Source organism: Palaemon carinicauda, chromosome 40, assembly GCF_036898095.1.
Source record: "Palaemon carinicauda isolate YSFRI2023 chromosome 40, ASM3689809v2, whole genome shotgun sequence".
NCBI lineage: Eukaryota > Metazoa > Arthropoda > Malacostraca > Decapoda > Palaemonidae > Palaemon > Palaemon carinicauda.
In genome coordinates this window covers 43,827,518-43,843,113 of record NC_090764.1, presented here as the reverse complement: position 1 = coordinate 43,843,113, position 15,596 = coordinate 43,827,518, and the positions used below count along the sequence as shown (strand labels likewise).

The 15,596-nt window shown below is 42.5% G+C and overlaps 1 protein-coding gene across 3 annotated transcripts in view; it reads right to left on the bottom strand.

Annotated features, from left to right (window-relative positions):
* The window catches only part of LOC137631743 (TNF receptor-associated factor 6-like), a 74,678-nt gene that overhangs the window by 18,057 nt on the left and 41,025 nt on the right, over positions 1–15,596 (bottom strand). The gene's annotated exons all lie outside the window — the stretch shown is intronic.

The following is a 15,596-nucleotide window of genomic DNA, read 5'->3' as shown; positions in this document are numbered from 1 at the left end:
AGAGAGATTGTTCTCCTCCTTCCCTTTCTGTTAACAGCGAGAGGAAGCATAAGGTATATTTGGCAATGAACGTTATCTCCCCACTTAGTTCTTTATGTCAGGAGTACACCAAGGTTTCTGTTACGGAGGACGATGGTCATAATTCCATTAACATGTTATCACCTAGTGTTAATAATGTGCAATATGAAATAGATCCTGTTCTTATTGCGGATCCCCTGGCTACAGCAGCGGCACTCCTGGAGCCAGATTCGCTTGATGCTTCTTTACCAGATTATACTTTTATGTCTAGATCCGCTCACCTCCCATGAGCGCACCGAGTGATGATTTATATTTGTCAGACAATGCAGATAAAATATTCACCCCTATAGAAGTGTCTCCTATTAGAACATTGAAAGCGTCTCCTCGTTCCCAAAAAAGATCTTAGAGTTGAGCCTGCCATTTCCCCTCGTACCAAGACAGCCTTTTTGGAAGATCCTGATTACCAGTCTCTAACTCGTATTAATGAGAAAAGCTTGTCTCGTACACCTAGGGGTCCTCGGCAGAAAACTCCTCTAAAGAGTCCAGAGATTTGTCATCTCTCTACTATGAGGGTGGTTGGAATGCTTCGGCTGTGTACCCCACACCAGAGTTGGCAATACTTTCATGCTCCAAGCAGGCTTCTCTTTCTAAGCTGAACTATCTGGAAAGTCGAATATAACTACTACTGCCACTCCAAGAAATTCTTCTAAGAATATACAGTCAGTCTGAACGTTCAGATCTATAAATCTGAACATGCCGACATATCCAAATATGATGACTTCACTGTACGCGCTGCCTTATTTACGCATGAAATTATTCCTCCAACAATCTAGGCAGGCCGACAGGTCCAAGCAAGTTGTCAACCCTAAGTGTCATGATGTTACTGAATGCGCTCCCATCTTGAAACAAAAGAGTATTCCTCCGCATCATAATGATACGAAGAAGAATGTATCTATATGCACCCACCTAATGTTATAAGCTCTGCTAGTGCATTTCCTCATAGGTTCAGAGTTCCTCCAGAGTTTTATAAACTTATGGCCGGGAACCAGAGAGATGAAACTTTCTCCTATGCAAATAAGAACCCTCTGTCTTACGCAAGAGGTAAACCCACTAATCGTCTAAATAAACCCTGTTCTTACACTCGATCTGACGATCATGTTTATCAGGATAAGTGTTCTTTGGGACACTTCTTTTTCAGATAATTCTTTATTGGTACAGAAAGCAGATAAGGGGCATGGTGAGTTTCCCCCTTCCCGAGGATCACTCCCCCATCATATGTAGAAGAACAGATCAACAGATGACGTAGACGTGGTCTTCGCCGTAGGTGTCCAAGATGGCAGAATACTGAGAAGTCTCTTTTCCCTCGTAATATGAGTTATGAGAGACTTCAACTCCTCTGCTCAATCAGGATATAGAGATGAACGCTCTTATGATGGGAGTGAACTAGATTCTTCCCATTCTTTCTACGCTTCCTCTTCCCGTTATTACTAAAGGGAAAGGAATGGAGGACATTCAAGGAAAAGTAAAGAGCTTTCTTAAGACAGAACATTCTCACTGGAATATTATCACTTGATGACTCCCCAGACAACCTCCTGGCGAGCACGAGTACAAGCTCTGTTAATGTGCACCCCCTTGAGGCCCCCGGGATTGAACTAGGAAGCCTTTCACTTCATTAAGATCATGAGCCTAATCTACCAATTAAGAGGTTTGGATGAGTCTCCCTTAGCACAGACCGCTAATAGATGGTGACCTACCTTACCGCAGTCTCAGAGCCCCAGACTTCGGTTTGATGTGGCCCTTTCCAACCAGACTAAGGACACACTTAGAGTTTTTGAACACGCAAATCTGCACTGATGAAAATTTGTTAAAAGCGAGATCATGAAAACTTCCGCCATTACTTCTGCCGTGCCATAGACGTTTTTATGTTAACTCTGCCGCCTTCTACAGCCCCCTCTTCCCATTGACCCGGATGTGGCCAATTTAGTACCTTCAGTTCCGCCGGGAATACTACTGAACTTACCAGCCACGATTTTAGAACCAGAATTGGCAAACAGGGGGGTAGCCGCCATGTCAACCATTCAGACTTGCTCGTGGATAAACCATAGCAACATGCTCTAAACTGCTGTCCCTTAGGGATGCTACAGTTCTTAGGAATTCTGATCTAATTAAGTCTCCTTCCCTTTTTCCGTCCTCAGATGGGATTAAAGTTGGTGAAACTGGAACAAAGCCCCATAGCAAACAGAACAGCAGCACCGAGGTTGCCTATTCATCAGAAATGGATGAAGAACTCTCCTTTTAGGTCACCTCCCCAACAGAGATGTCTCCTCCCTCTCACGAATGCACAACAGCCTAGGAGGCAGAGAGGGCATCCCTCTAGTCGAAGAGGATCTGGTAGCAGAAGTTCATGCTAGGGAGGGGTTGTCCCCCAGCTTACCAATAGTGAGGGATGTAGGGGCCAACCCTTGGACAGTAAAAGTCCTCTATTTAGGGTTTAGGATCCCCCTAATAGACTGTCCACCTCCTCTGACCAGGAATCAGATTATATGAAAGGATCTCCATAAGAACTACTCCTAGCAGAGGAAGTCTTCATGCTGCTAAGCAAAGAAGCAGAGGAGGAAGTCTTCGACAATTCTCCAGGCTTCCTTAGCAATCTATTCTTGGTGGAGAAATTGACGGGATGTTGGAGACCCATCATAGACCTTTCCCTCTTGAACCTCTCCATTTTGTAGACAAGGTTCAAGATGGAGACACCATCCTCCGTTATCCAGGCCATGAGGAAGAACGACTACCTTCTGACCATAGACCTGAAAGATGTTTATTTTTCAGGTCCCAATACCTCCTGCCTCAAGGAAGTACCTAAGGTTTCCATTTCGAATGAATGAATATAAAATTTACGCCTCAAACCAAGCACCGAGGTTTCCCTTTCGAGACAAGCTGTTCCAGTTCAGGGTGCTGTGCTTTGGTGTATCTACAGCTCCCCAGGTCTTCACCAAAGTCTTTGTCCTTGTCTCAGTCTGGACACATGCCATGGGCATCAAGCTAGACGACTAGCTTCTCTCAGCAAAATCCTGAGCTCTCCTGCTGAAACACACAGCCTACTTCTGGATCTGTGAAAGGAGTTAGGGATCCACCTGAACCTGCAGAAGTCCAGGCTAGTCTCCAACAAGTCCATCAGGTATCTGGGCATGGACATAGATTCAATGCAAGCCAAAGTTTTCCCTGCTGCAGACAGAGTAGCGAGGATCAGGACTTTGGCTGCAACTTCCCAGAATGAGGACATCCTACCTGCCCTGACATGGCAGAAGTTGTTAGGTCACCTCTCCTCGGTAAAGAAACTAGTTCCCCTAGGGAGATTGCATCTGCGCTCAGTGCAGTGAGCTCTAAAGACTCTGGTCGCAAGCCTGAAACCATCCTGCAACCCTGCTGCGAGTACCTTAAGAGGTGATATCGGACCTCCTATAGTGGCTTAATGAGGAGAACATGTTAGTGGGAACACTCCTTCCGGTTTTTCTCTCATAGCTCATCTGGGAAAGTAACGGATCTCGAGCCTATGGTGAGAAGAGGACAAGAACTTTCACATAAATTTCCTTGAAATGAGAGTGGTGCACCTAGCATTACTCCACTTCCCAAAGACTCAAATGTCACACTGTGGTATTGATGAGCAACAACTCCACGTTACTGACCTACATCTCCAAACAAGGAGGTGTAGCCTCTCTCCTGCTATGCAACCTAGCAGTAGAGATTCTCAAGTGGACACAATCCCAAGCAATCTCTCTCTCGACGAGGTTTATCCCCAGGAAGAGAAACGTTATTGCGAACTAACTGAGCCGTCGAGGAACGACAGTTGGTTCATAATGGTCTTTGCTTCCTCAAGTGGCAAAGACACTTGTGACTTTGTGGGGTTCTTCATTTCTGGATATTTTGGCCACCCACCTGAATCACAAACTCCCAGTGTATTGCTATTCAGTTTCAGACCAAGCTGCAGTGATGGAAGACACTGAACAGAATCAGAACATCCAAGGGAGTCAGATTAATGCTAGTGACCCCAGCAATGGAGTGGTACTCAGACCTGCTGGATTGTCTCAAGGTAATACCAAGAGAACTTCCAGAATGGACAAACCTGCAAAACAGCTTTCCAGATACCTCCGAAAGTCTTCTGCAGCTGTGGAAAATCTTCTGCGATTGGTGTAGTAAGGGTAATATTGCTCCACTCAAGGCACTATTCCCCTGATAGCAGACTTCTTAGTGTTCCTAAGGAATATGAAGGCCCTTTCAGTCCCTGTGGTGAAAGGCTACTGACTGGCCTTGAGCCAAATATTCAAGCTGAAAGGACTGGACCTCTCAGATTCTTGGGAACTCTCAGCCTTGATGAAGAGTTTCAAGCAGTCCCTTTGGTTGCTGAAACCTCACCATCCTTGTGAGGTAATGATGGGGGGTTTGGGGGAGCCTGTAGGTCTATCTGCCTTGTCATCACCAACCATTGCCTGGTAGTCCTAGCTTGGGTGGAGAGGAGGCCTGGGTGGTGATTATATGTATATTATGGTCAGTTTCTAGGGGCATTGTCCTGCTTGATATGGCAATGTCACTGTCCCTTGCCTCTGCCATTCATGAGTAGCCTTTAAACCATTAAATCAGCTATTCTCTGCATTATAAGGGTGTTTATGGATATAAAGGGAATGGCGATTTTGATCAAACTTGCAGGTCTCACTTAAAAATCTCCCTGATGCAGGTAAGAATGCCTTGTGTTTGTTTGGCTGATATATTGAATACAGTATAACCTGTCTTAATATTGCTAGCTACTCGATGTTCATATCACTTCACCTTGCCAAAGCTCTCTGGAATGGAACAGAAGGCCCTGCCTCATATGAAATGGCTGCACTGTTCACAAATAATTCACTTCAATCTCTTGTTATTACTATAGTAATTGTATCAGGAGAAAAGGGACAGACCACCTACCTCAGACAGAGACTTCCTCCCACCTAAGGAAGACTCCCTATTAAATGACTCAGAATTTTGTATCCGCATAGGAATAAACTACAAATTTTATATTTGTATATTTCCTAGCTATACAAACCCCGAGTCATTTACCAAAAGTCACGCCTCAGCCACCCCCGCAAGTCTTTGATCAGAAGTTTTGTGAGTAAACGCTTGATATAAGGAGGACGCGTCATGGGCAACAGTTGCCTAGCAACACAACCTGACGTAATCTACCCATTTCTTTTTGATTGTCTGGCCGTAGAAAATGAAACCAGAAGTAACCCCATTAAATGACTTAATTTTGTATAGCTAGGAAAAATACAAATTATATCAAATATGTAGTATTACACATATAATATCTCTATATCTCATCAGCTGTAACTAGTTCACTGCAGGAAAATGCCTCAGACATGTTCTTCCAATTATGTATACTTATGGTCTTTCTATGCCAGTCTATACCTGAAATTTCTCTAGTTTGTTAATCCATCATCTTCTCTTCCTTACCCTGCATTTTTTGCAATCTCCAGGGACCCATTCTGTTATTCGTAATGCCTAACTATTACATGCCATTCTCATTATATGTCCAACCCATTTTCATTTCTTTTTCTTACATGTTGTCAGAATATCTTCTACTTTAGTTTGCTCTCATATCCATGTTGCTCTTTTTGTCTCTTACTGCTATTTCCGTCATTATTCTTTTCCTACCTCTTTGAGTTGTAACTAGCGTCTGTTCTAAGGCTTTAGTGAGGCTCCAAGTTTTGGAAGCACTAGTTAATACTGGTAGTGCCATCAGATTACTGTAATACTTTTCATTTTAGATAGATTGGCATTTTCATTTTTATAATCTCATTGTGTTTATCAAAAGCTATCCATCCCTTGCATAAACCTCCTTTACTTTCAGTCTCATGTCCAGGGGAAAGACTTACTATCTGTCCTAAGTAAATTTACATAGATTTACTGTATTAACAATCTCTAGAGGTTCATCCATAACCCTTATTTGTTGTCTCTCTCCATTTTCATTCAACATTATCTTAGTTTTATTCATACAGTATTCATTTTCAGTCCTATATTTCTGCTTTCCCTATTCAAACCTTCTCCCATCTTTTGTAATTCATTCAATGATTTACTAAATAGAGCTATTTTTTTAGCAAATTTTAAGTTGTTAAAGTATTACTCCATTCTTAAAAACCTGTTTACATTCTTAAAACACTTTTAACCAAAAACAGTAGACATCCTTACATAAAAGCAAATGGAAAAAAATCTGAACACTCATTAGCGTATGTCCTGCTCGGTCTGGCCACAATGACCATAAAAAATGTTCATTTGCTGTGAACAAATAGTACAGCTGTATTTAAAATAAATAAGATTCTAATAACACTGATGTTTAACTTGAACATATCCATTAATAATGATTGAAATATTCTTATCGTATTTTGAAATTTTAACACAATAAATAAACATCTTTATCCACTGTTCAAGTTTGTAAGCTCTTTAATACTAAAGTCTACACTTTCCAAATTATTATTATTATCATTACTAGCTAAGCTACAACCCTAGTTGGAAAAGCAAGATGCTGTAAGCCCCCCAAGGGCTCCAACAGGGAAAAATAACCCAATGAGGAAAGAAACTATAAAAACAGTAACATCAAAACAGATATGTCATATATAAACTACAAAAGACTTTTGTCAACCTGTTCAACATAAAACCCTTTGCTGCAAGTTTAAAATTTTGAAGCTCTACTGATTCAACTACCCGATTAGGAAGATCATTCCTCAACTTGGTCACAGCTGGAATAAAACTTCTAGAATACTGTGTAGTATTGAGGCTCATGATGGAGAAGGCCTGACTTTTAGAATTGACTGCATGCCTAGTATTACGAACAGGATGGAACTGTCCCGGAAGATCTGAATGTAAAGGGTGGTCAGAATTATGAAAAATCTTGTGCAACATGCATAATGAACTAATTGATCGACGGTACCAAAGATTAATATCTAGATCAGGAATAAGAAATTTAATAGACTATGTTTCTGTCCAACAAATTAAGATGATAATCAGCAGCTGAAGACCAGACAGGAGAACAATACTCGAAACAAGGTAGAGTGAAAGAATTAAAACACTTCTTCAGAATAGATTGATCAATGAAAATCTTAAAAATAATCCAATTTTTTGTACAATTGAAGACGACTATTATTAAGGGTAGAAGAGACTCTTTAGCTATGGTAGGCAGCTCTTCTAGGAAAAGGACACTCCAAAATCAAACCATTGTTCTCTAGTCTTGGGTAGTGCCATAGCCTCTGTACTATGGTCTGCCACTATCTTGGGTTAGAGTTCTCTTGCTTGAGGGTACACTCGGGCACACTATTCTATCTAATTTTTCTTCCTCATGTTTTGTTAAAGTTTCTATAGTTTAGATAGGAGATATTTATTCTATTATTCTTAAAATATTTATTTTTTCCTTGTTTCCTTTCCTCACTGGGCTATTTCCCCTGTTGGAGCCCCTGGGCTTATAGCATTCTGCTTTTCCAACTAGGGTTGTAGCTTAGCAATTAATAATAATAATACTGTACTTTGCCATATGAAGTTTAGTTAATTGTAAAAATACTTTTCACATGTTATTTACTGTTGATTTTAATGACATATCAAAGTTTAGAGATGTGTCATCCTGTTGCCAATGCACAATAATTTTATATTCTTTACCTATACAATGCTTAATTACAATGTTTATTAAATTATTGACTATCTTGCAATTATTTAGATCATATTTTAATGATATATCAATCATATTCTGCTTAATGTCATTTTAAACAACTACGATAAGTGTTTACTACAGTAGGTAAGTTGTAATGTAAGTTAAACAGCTATTATTATCCAAAACAAAACAGCTGGTTTTTTTTTTCAGTAACGATACTTTTATCATTCATTCTCTTTTTCTGTTTTATCTTTTTGAACAAGAAGTTGGGATAAAGGTGGAGAAAAAGATGTTAGTTAATTATTTGGTCTCAAAAAAGTAATTTGCATGATACAGGAGATACACTGGAAAATAATTTGTTTATGGATGAAAATTTGGTGCACACACAATATGCCAGATTAATGCAATTTACTTTATTAACTTCAAGCTCAAAAATTACTATTTATAAGCAAAATAAAGAGGAGTTTGCGATATAGATTTACATATATTCATAAATCCTCAATGTGCCTTGGGAGCAAAAAAAGAAAAGAAAAGCCAGAAAAAATAAAACACTAAGAAAATACTAACTAAAAAAATAAATCACTTTATGTTAGTGCATGATATTCACAGGTAAATTACATAACTGTTAAGATGTTAAAATTTCAACATGATTAATGATAAACACCATTTAGTATAAAAGATGCCAAAATATATCTATTACCATTTTCCCTGAAGAATTGAATGCTCTCAGGCATTAAAGAAACCATTTCTGCACCCTGTCATACCAAAAGAATAACTTGTCAATAATTAGTCAATGAATAAAAATGTGTTATTACTAACTTAGTTATAAATATGGGAACCACCATATCAGTAATCTATAGGATACAAGAACATAATATACAGTAAATTCCAGCATGTCCTGCACCACCAGGACTAAAGGGTTCCCAAGTGAAGAATTTTTTTTTTATTATTGATCATCATCATCATCACCACCTACACCTATTGATGCAAGGGGCCACAGTTAGATTTCTCCAGTCGTCTCTATCTTGAGCTTTTAATTAAATACCTCTCCATTCATTATCCCCCATGTCACATTTCTATGTCCTCAGCCAAGTAGGCCTGGGTCTTCAAACTTTTCTAGTACCTTGTGGAGCCCAGTTGAAAGTTTGGGGAACTAACCTCTCTGAGGAAGTGTGAAGAGCATGTCCAAATCAGCTCCATCTACCCCTCATCATGATCTCATCCATATATGGCACTTGAATAATCTCTTATAGTTTCATTTCTAATCCTGTCATGCCACATAACTCCCAATATTCTTCTGAGGGCTACAAAATCTTTTGGATATTGTTCCATTGTCATACCATAACTCATGTCTATACAGTAACATCGATCTCACTCTAAACTGATATATAGGCTGATTTTTATATGTAATTTCAGGCGATTTGATTTCAAAATTTTATTCAACCTAGCCATTGTCTGATTTGCTTTTTTCAATCTTTCATCAAACTCCAATACTTAAGACCATGTATTGGATATCATAGTTCCTAAATACAGTATTTAAGTGATTTCACCTTAATTCTTTCTCCTTCCAATGATATTTCATCTTCCATTGCATATTCCATTCTCTTCATCACAGTCTTTCTTCTATTTATCTTGAGCCCAACCTCAGGATATTTCATGCATTCTGGTAAGCAAGTGTTGCAAGTCCTGTGGCATTTGGCTAATAAGGACAGCATCATCAGCATACTCTAGATCCGCTAATTTCCTGTTACCGATCCAGTCCAATACTTCTCCACCATCCCCAACTGTTGTATACATTACAAAATCCATGAGGAGGATAAACAACATAGGCCACAACACATTTCATTGAAGTACTCCACTGTTCACTGAAAATTCATTTGACAAGGCTCCACTAACATTATCTTTGCATTTGCTATGCTCATGAACAGACTTAATCAAATATGACAATTTGTCCTAAATTGTATTTTTATTAGCTACACAAACCCGGAATCATTTAATATAGGAATTCACTTCAGCTCAGCTGAAACAGCCAAAGAGAAAGAAAACCAGGCAGTTGTGCTTATTGGTTGGCTAGTGGCATGGAGGGAGCTAAGCTCCCCCTCCCCCCCTTCCCCCTACTGCCAGCCTGCTTTCCTCATTCAAATGCTTTAGGCTCAATGTGGAACATGAGAAGGGTGGTAGAGGCAGGCATTTATATTAAATGATTACAGGTTTGTATAGCTATAAAAAATATATTTAGGACAAATAATCATTTGTTCCAACGCGATATACAAACCTCGTAATCATTTAATATAGGAAGACTCACTGGTTGGTGGGAGGTCTGCCTTTGCTGCTTGTGGACAGCTAACTTCCCGGATATAGACCTGGTCTCGAATGAGAGCAGAGGACTAAATCCACCTACCCCTGTCTCTTGACCCGACAAGATAATGGTGGGGTCTGAGAGACTGGGAGCCGCCGCGCGATGTGTAAGAGCATCGCGCGACCTGAGCACGTGAATGAAAGAGACACTCGACCCTAGGGTCACAGTGACTAGATGAACCTCCAAAACCAAAAGGCAAAGGGTTTATACATCCACCGTCTTCCCTGCCTAGCACAAGACAGGGGGGGGAGAATACCTGTAAACAAACTCTAGCAATCTTACCTGGGGAGACTTGTCTTGATGTATGGAACTCCAAGGGAGGAGACAGAGAGAAAGGCGGATCACATGCAGACTGCTTTCACACTGCCAAACATACCATAAAATCAAGACAAGAGACTACGCTGTCCCAGAGGAACTGGAGAGGTCAGACAATAGCTTGAGCCGCAACCACAGGGCCAAGAACAAAGTTGTCCAAGGACTTGTGCATAATCTCCCTCAAGTAAAAGGTCGTAAAGGTGATCTGGCGTTTCTAAATGCCAGCCATCAGCACTTGGCCCACTGCAAGATTTCTCTTGAAAGCGAGTGTGGGGGCAATGCCCCTGATCTTGTGAGCTTTAACCCTCGCTGGTGGTTGGACTTGAGGAAGTCTCATACGCCTTGCGGATGGTTTCACTGATCCAGAAGGATATTGTGTTCCTCGACACCTCCCTCTTGGCTCTGCCGGTGCTAACGAAGAGTCGTCGACATTCAGGCCTGACATGCCGAGTTCGCTTAAGATAGCGCCGGAGTCACCTGACGGGACAGAGAAGTCTCTCACCTGAAATGCCACTCTCCGCATCCGGTAAGCAAGGAATAGTGAAGGCCTCGAACCTGGGATCATGGATCGCTGGGTTCTAAGTCTTGGCCACAAACTCTGGCAAAAACCTCAAGGAGATCTCCTTCCAACCCTCTGCGTGAGTGACATTACAAGAGAGGCCGTGTAACTCCCCGACTCTCTTCGCCAATGCTAAGGCTAGCAGAAAACAGTCTTAAGGGTCAAGTGCCTGTCTGAGGCACGGCTCAAGGGTTCGTACGGAGCACGAGTAAGAGACCCAAGAACTAAAGTGACATCCCACTGGGGAACTCGAATTTCCCTCGGGGGACATGACTGTTCGAAGCTCTTAATGAGCATAGAAATCTTTAGGGCGTTGGAGATATCTATGCCCTTCAGACAGAACACCATTGCAAGGGCAGACCTGCACCCTTTAATGGCAGAAACCGAAAGGCGCTTATCTCTGCGAAGAAAGACAAGGAAGTCTGCGATCTGAGCCAGAGAGGCTCCGACCGGAGAGATATCCCTTCCACTACACCAGTCACAGAAGACCAACCACTTCCCCTGGTAGACTGAGGAGGAGGATCTTCTAAAGTACCCAGACATCTCTCTTGCAGCGAGTCGTGAAAAGCTTCGCGTTCTGAGGAGATGCTGAATAGTCTCCACGCGTGAAGTCTGAGCGACTGCACCGCCTGGTGGTACCTGTTAGACAAGGGTTGCCGAAGGAGATTGGGCCAGTGTGGTAGCTCTCTCGGTGCCTCGACCAGGAGCGACAACAGATCTGGAAACCACTCCATGTGTGGCCATAGTGGAGCAATGAGAGTCATCCTGAGTCCTGGGGTTACTAGGACCCGGGACAGGACTGCGCGAAGCAAGCAAAAAGGGGAAAATGCATAGCAATCCAGTAGATTCCAAGGATGTTGCAGTGCGTCCTCGAACGCAGCCTCGGGATCTGGTACTGGAGAGCAAAACACGGGAAGCTTGGCATTGTGCCGTGTTGCAAATAGGTCAAGTACTCGACTTGTGACCCAAGGGTGAAGAAACCATTCTGCCCCTATTACCTGGTTTCTGCGACTTAGGGCATCTGCCAGAACATTTCTCTTGCCTGGAATGTACCTGGCTGAAAAGGTTACGTGTTGACTCTCTGCCCACAGAAACACCTGCCTCGTCAACTGCTGTAAGGGACATGAGAGCGTGCCCACTTTCTTGTTGACGTTCGCGACCACGGATGTGTTATCGCTCATCAGCACTACCAAGTGCTCTCTCAAATGTGCCTGGAAGTGAAAGAGCGCTCTCTAGACTGCCATCATTTCCAGCACGTTGATGTGCAGGTGTTTCTCTTCTTCCGACCACACGCCTGACATGACTAAGTCGTCCAGGTTTGCACCCCAACCTTCCATGGACGCGTCTGTGAACAGACGGAACTGAGGTGGAGGAGGGTTTATGAGAAACCCTCTCATGAGGTTCTTGTTTACCCACCAAAGGAGATCCTCTTTTACCTCGCGTTCTAGGAGGACCAGACGAGAGGCAGGATCGGTGGCTGCCGACCACTGCTCCTTCACGACAGGAACGGCTGCGCAACCTCTCTGAGTCTGCTGATCCGTTCTTCCGAGGGAAGAACGCGAGCTGCTGCCGAGTCGATCGCATTCCCAGATACTTGAACCTTCTACTTGGGAGTGAGGCTCAACTTCTCGTAGTTCACCACGATCCCCAGATCGCAACAAACTTCCAGAAACGAGTCTCGATCCTGAATCAACTGCTCCTGTGAGGGAGCGAGAATCAGCCAGTCGTCGAGGTACATCAGTAAGCGGATGCCCCTCGAGTGGGCCCAAGCTGCTACCATCGTGAACACTCGTGTGAACATTTGGGGAGCTGTGCACAATCCAAAGCACAGGACTTTGAACTGGTACACTGTGCCCTGGTAGGTGTAACCGAGGTACTTTTGAGACGACCGATGAGCTGGTGCTTGAAAGTACGCGTCCTTCAAGCCTATCAAAAGCATGAAGTCTAACTGCCTGATGGCTAACAGCACAGTGCGAACTGTCAGCATCTTGAACACAGTTTGCTGAACAAACTTGTTCAATGGCGAAAGGTCGATGATCGGTCTCCAACCTCCTGTCGCCTTCTCGACAAGGAAGAGACGACAGTAGAACCCTGGTGACTGATCGTGTACGACTTCTAGCGCATCCTTCAACATTTCCTGGACCTCTGCCTCCAAGGCCAGAGCCTTCGGTGATGTTGGAGCGTACGTGTGGAACGCTATGGGAGTGTAGGATGGGGGGGGGGGGGGGCGATGAAGCACGAATGAGAGCTTATACCCTTCGCGAAGGGTCAACACTACCCATTCCTCGGCCCCGAGGTGCTGCCACATCGCCCAATGGCGCGATAGGCATCCCCCTACCTTCAGCAGCATGGGAAGGGGAAAGCCAAACTCAGTGTTTCCCTTTCCCTCGCTTGCCCCTGTTCTTTCCCCGACGTGGAGGAGCTCCCAAGGGAGGCTGAAAGGTCTGTTTGGGGGCAGAACCCTTCTGAACCGGAGCAGGTCTCGGCTGCACAGAAGCAGCAGGAGCACGACCAGCGGTACCTTTGCTACTTCCCGTGGGCTTGGCCTGACTCGGCCTGGCTGCGGACGGTTTCACGGGACCAGGTCCCTTGAAATTCGCAGCCTGTGCCTGGTGGATAAGGGAGTCCTTCAAGTCGAGGCGCCACCATCTGTGCAAAACCCTTCCAGTTTGTTCCAACTCAGTCCCAACTCTTCAAAGAAATCTGCAACTACTGCCATTACATTAACTGCCTTTGTTGTCATCTCTAATGGCCAGCAAAATAGAAACTCCTCCATTCCTTTGTCAGTTAAGTAGCGGCAAAAAGCAAGCAGTTGTGCAACGTTGGTGACATCCGTAGACTAATCAATTTGAAGAGAAAAAAATGGCGATGACATTACCTTTGACACCACACATTTTCCTTAATGTTTTCAGACATTTCAGCAATTCTGTTCTTGATGGTGTTATTAGACAAGGGGATCTGTTTCATCTTGTGATGACTCCTCTCCTAACACAAGCCTCACACTGTCAACGATACATGGTTTCAAAAGGCTTTCAACAATCGTGTGGGGTTTCTTTGCCTTGGCCACCTGAAGGGCAATCACATATGAAGCCTTCACTATGCTGATGTTGGTTTGCTGATACGTTCCAGATGTATCCATCTTCATCCTCTTCAGGCTGGATAACTTTACGTCAAAAAAGCTACGATTCTCATCTTTCAACTGTGGATGAGCATTTTCCAGATGCTGCTTCAGTTGGAAAGGTTTCATGATGCCATTAGAGAAAGTTTTCAAACACACAACGCCCTGAGGGATGTGTGCACCATCCTTGACAAGATATGTGAACCCGTAGTTCAAATAACTATCTTGATATAATCTTTGTTTCTGTGACATCTGAAATCAGGCATAAAACAAGGCCTATCAATTTGGGAGTAGAAAAATAAACATAGGCACTTCGCTTATTCTGTATAGAAACAAACTTTTTCATTCCTCCCCCTCCCAAATATAAAGTAAATAAATAAATAAATAAATAAACAAACTTTTGAAGAAAAGTACTTTAATACAACATTTCTGGAGTATTAACAATCTCAGCCAAAGCATAAAAATAGATCGACAAATTTTTATATATCATGCAGTTCACAAGCTCACTATTAAAATTATATTATTATTCACATACCTTGTACTCAGAAAACAAGCATGAGGCACTGAATCAATATAGACCGGGTGTGTGTGTCAAATACTTCCGGGTAACTGACTACTCGTAACACACTGTGGTCTGTGAACCTGTGAGGGTACCCCTGCCCTCCCTTCAGAATTCATTTGAACACACACACACACTCACTCACTCACTCACTCACTCACTCACTCACTCTCTCTCTCTCTCTCTCTCTCTCTCATGCATGCCCACTCGCCTGCCTCAGAAATGGGCATGACACTCCAATTCTCCCCTTGAATATGTCAGTGAGAACTGATATGATCATGTTACAATTTAATGGCTAACAACAAATTGCTGCACGTACTATGGACATTTTCCACTTCTTTTAGTTAGTAGGTAGTGTAATTATTTCCCCCTGGAAGCTTCAAAATTTCCCCCCAGGGGGAAATTTCCCCCAGTTTGGGAATCACTACTCTAGAATAAGTAAACATAGATAATATAAGTAATCTTTACTGCCCATACCTCTAGAATAAGTGAACATAGATAATTTTATTATGCATATTCCAATAGGTTGTCACAATGTTACACTCGAACAACTTGAGGGTATTCTTTTATTTCTTTCATGTCAATAAGAACAGTGTTTTTGTTTCGGATACTAACAGGAGAATGTTTAAAATAAAAGACCAAGCTTCTTTGACAACACACACTTGACTTTCAAATTTTTCAAGTCTTGCTCATGTGCATGCAGTGTGTATCTTAAGCTGTTCATCTTCATCTTCTATCTGTACAGAACATTACTGTTATTCTCTTTACCGTTTACTTATTTTTTTTCATATAAGCATCTTATTTTAGGAGGAAGAGATAATTTTTCATAAAATACAGAAATATAGGTAAATGATACCATACAATAATTAATAATTAGACTGTACTAGTTTTGGCATAAATCGACAATCCCCCAAAAGTGAAGGTAAATGGGAGGATACCTGCCTGTTTCCAAACTTAACAAAAGGCTAGTCTGTGGCCTGTTAGCATATGACCTACTTACCC